This window comes from Diaphorina citri, unplaced genomic scaffold (assembly GCF_000475195.1).
Source record: "Diaphorina citri unplaced genomic scaffold, Diaci psyllid genome assembly version 1.1 scaffold4561, whole genome shotgun sequence".
NCBI lineage: Eukaryota > Metazoa > Arthropoda > Insecta > Hemiptera > Psyllidae > Diaphorina > Diaphorina citri.
This window is the reverse complement of record NW_007381959.1, coordinates 5,595-10,134: the sequence shown is the minus strand read 5'-3', so window position 1 is coordinate 10,134 and position 4,540 is coordinate 5,595.

The following is a 4,540-nucleotide window of genomic DNA, read 5'->3' as shown; positions in this document are numbered from 1 at the left end:
CTCTAAATAACGTTTATAATCATTTCCAATATACTTTAATCTATTTCCATGAATAACTATAATAGGCGGGTTTTTCCCTCCTTGATGCGCATAACGTAATTTTGGACGAATTAATTTTTTACGACAAGGGGGATGATTTTTAATTGCACTAATAAGTGCACGTGTTATTCTTGAAGTAGAAAGATGAATTATTGATGAATCATAAACATGATTAATTGACTCCATAAAAGAATTAATGTTATTTAATTTTATTGCAGAAATAAAATTAAACATTGCAAATGAAAGAAAATTTAATTTTTTTTTTATATTATTTTTAATAATTTTACGTTGATTATGAATAATACTATCCCATTTATTAACACAAACTATTAATGAACGTCCAGATTCATATATAAAATTAGCAATATTTATATCTTGTGCAGAAATATTTTGTTGTGCATCTAAAAGTAATATTACTACATTTGCCTCTAAAATTGATTTTAATGTTTTAATAACAGAAAATTTTTCAATAACTTCAAAAGTTTTATTTCGACGTCGAATTCCAGCTGTATCAATTAATATATATTTTTTATTATTATATTCAAATAATGATTTTATTGAATCACGAGTAGTTCCAGGTGTATCATAAGTAATTACTCGATTTTCTCCTAATAATGAATTAATTAATGTAGATTTTCCTACATTTGGTTTACCTACGATAGCAACTTTAATATATTCAATAGAATGAATATTAGTAAATTCTTTTTTTTTAAAAAATTTTTTATAAGGAAGTTCTATAGTCAATATATTTTCTAGAAAATTTTTAATACCATTCCCATATAACGCAGATATTATATGAGGATTACCAATGCCTAGCTCATAAAAATCTAAAGATATAGAAGAATTAATATTTTCAGATTTATTGATTACCAATACAATTGGTTGACCAGATTTTCGTAAAAAATTAGTAATTAATTTATCTTGCTCAACTAAACCCTGTCTACCATCAACAATAAAAATTATAATATCTGATTCAATTATTGCCTGTTTAGTTTGTTTGGTCATCTCATGCATAATACCTTTTTTTACTTCTGGCTCAAATCCTCCGGTATCAATAATAATAAATGATTTTTTACCTATATATCCCTCTCCGTAATGACGATCACGTGTTAATCCAGGATAATTAGCTACAAGAGCATCTCTAGAATTAGTTAAACGATTAAATAAAGTTGATTTACCAACATTAGGACGACCAACTAAAACAAGAACAGGTTTCATTTTTAATTTAATATAGTTTTTAAATAATTTTAAAAAATTTTTTTTAAAATACTTATTATTAATAATAAGTTTTAAATAGTTTAATTATTTATATTTTTAATAATCTTTTTATAAAAATAATTTTCCGCGTCTTTAAAAGAAATAGAAATTTGTTTTAATGTAGGATCCTCATATTTGTTACGTAAATCTTTAATTATTAAAGTATTATTTATTATTTCATTTTCTCCGATTATAGCAGCAAAATTAGCATTACTAGCATTAGCACGCTTCATTTGAGATTTAAAACTTTCATGTATATTATTAAAAACACAATTTAAAATTACCTTTAATCCTAATGTTCGTAAATTTTCAGATAATACAAATGCTTTTAATTCCGCTTCTTTTCCTACATGAACTATATATATATCACATTGATGTGAAAAATTATGATTTATATTTATTTTTTTTATTAACTCAATTAACCGTTCTATTCCTATCGCAAATCCAGATGCAGGAACAAATTTGTTACTAAATTTTTTAATTAAAAAATCATATCTTCCACCTCCGCATATAGAATTTTGTGAGCCTAATTTATCAGTGGTCCATTCAAAAACAGTACGATTATAATAATCCATTCCTCTTACTAATTTTGTATTAATTTTATAAGAAATATTATTATAATTTAAAATTTTTTGAATACCATAAAAATGATCTAAAGAATCTTTTTCTAAATAATCTAGTAATTTTGGTGCATTAATTAATATTTCTCGTATAATTAAATTTTTACTATCCAAAACACGAAGTGAATTCAAATATAAACTATGTTTTATATCTTCACAAAACCATTTTGAATCTTTATGTTTTTTAATATAATTTATTAAATCAATACAGTATTTTTTTCGTTCATTAAAATTTCCAATAGAATTAAGTTCTAAACAAATATTTTTTAAATTTAAATTTTTCCATAAACGAGAACACATTATAATTAATTCCGCATCAATATCTGGACCAGGAAATCCAATGGCTTCCACCCCAATTTGATAAAATTGTCTATATCTTCCATATTGAGGCCTTTCATGACGAAACATCGGTCCGCTATACCAAAGTCTTTTTGGTCCATCATAAATTAAATTATTTTCAATTACTGATCGTATAACACTTGCAGTCCCTTCTGGACGTAATGATAAATTATCTCCATTTAATTCATCAATAAAAGAATACATTTCTTTTTTTACAATATCAGTTTCTTCTCCTAAAGAATGAATAAATAAAGAAGTAAACTCGAGAATTGGTGTTCGTATTTGTTGAAACCCATAACTTTTAAATAAAAAAAATATTTTATTTTCTAAAAATTCCCATAATTCGGAATCGATAGGTAAAATATCATTCATACCTCTAATTCTATACATTTTATTATTTTTTTTAAACATTTTATATTTATTTAATAAAAGAATTAATAATTAAAAATAAATTTTAGTTAATAATTTAATTGAATATAAATTTTAAAAATTAATTAATTATTAATTATAATATTTTACCCGATAATTGCCCGCAAGCCGCATTAATATCATTACCTCGTATTTTACGTATAGTAACAAAAATACCAGAATTCATTAAAATTTTTGCAAATATTTTTATACGAGAATTTTTAGAGCATATTAAATTAGAATTAGGAAAACAATTAAATGGGATAAGATTAATTTTACATGAAGTTAATATTTTATTTTTTCTCATGAGAGAAATTAATTCTATAGCATGAATATCTGTATCATTGATACCATGAAGCATACAATATTCAAAAGTTATCATATGACGCGGAGAGTAAGTAATATATCGATGACAGGCTAATATTAATTCTTTTAAAGGATATTTTTTACTTATAGGAACTAATTTATTTCTTAAATTATTATTTGATGCATGCAAGGATACCGCTAATTCTACTGGACATTCTTGCGCTAATTTATCAATCATTGGTATAATTCCACTAGTCGAAAGTATTACATGACGTCTTGATAAACCATAGGCGTGATCACTTAATATTAATTTCAATGCACCAATAGTAGATTTATAATTTAATAGTGGTTCCCCCATACCCATCATTACTATATTAGTAATTTGACGTTTTCCTTGAGAATTAATTTTAATATTTTTTTCTCTACGTAATTTAAATTCAGTAACCCATAATTGCCCAATAATTTCTCCAACTGTTAAGTTTCGAACAAATCCTTGTCTTCCAGTAGAACAAAATATACAATTTATTGCACAACCTACTTGTGTTGAAATACATAAAGTATTTCTATTTTTTTCTGGAATAAAAACAGTTTCTATTATATTTTTTTTCACATGAAAAATCCATTTACGAGTTCCATCAAATGAAATTTGATCACTCATTATATGAGGAGCTTTAATATATACAGAATTTTTTAATTTTTTACGTAAAGACATAGAAAGATCTGTCATTTTATTAAAATCAGATACACCAAATTTGTGAATCCATTTTTGCAATTGTTTAGCACGAAATGGCATTTCACCTAATTCTTTACAATAATTAACAAATTTTAAAGGACTTAAATCCAATAAATTAGTCATTTTCATAAAATTTATTTCATTTATTAAATTAATATAAGTTTAAAAGTTTAAATGTATTTTATAAATATTTTGAATAAATATTTGAAATGGAAAAAAAATATGAAATTTCAAATTTTGCGTTTTTAATAGAATCTGAACCATGTACTATGTTTTTATCAATTGATTCAGCAAAATCAGCGCGAATTGTTCCTTTAGCTGCTTTTATTGGGTCAGTATCACCTATTAAAATTCTATGTTTTTTAATTGCATCTTCCCCCTCTAATACTTGAATAAATACAGGACCGGAAATCATAAAGTTTACTAAATTTTTAAAAAAAGGACGATTTTTATGTATTGAATAAAATTTTTCAACATCATTTTTTGATAATTTCTTCATATAGGCAGCTATAATTTTTAAGCCTATTTTTTCATAACGATTATAAATTTCACCTACTATATTTTTTTCTAATGCATCTGGTTTAAGAATTGATAATGTTTGTTCGATTGTCATATAAATTTTTAAATTAATTATTATTAATATTATTAAGTAATTTATCAAAATTAACTTATTTTTAAATAAAATCAAATTTTTAATAGATATATATTTATTTTTTTAAAATTACATTTTCAATAAATTTTTATTTTTCAGAATAAAAATATTGCATTTCCATAATACGAGAAACTGTACGCTTAAACTCATTTAATAACGGGCCCTTCGTATATAATTTAACCGGCT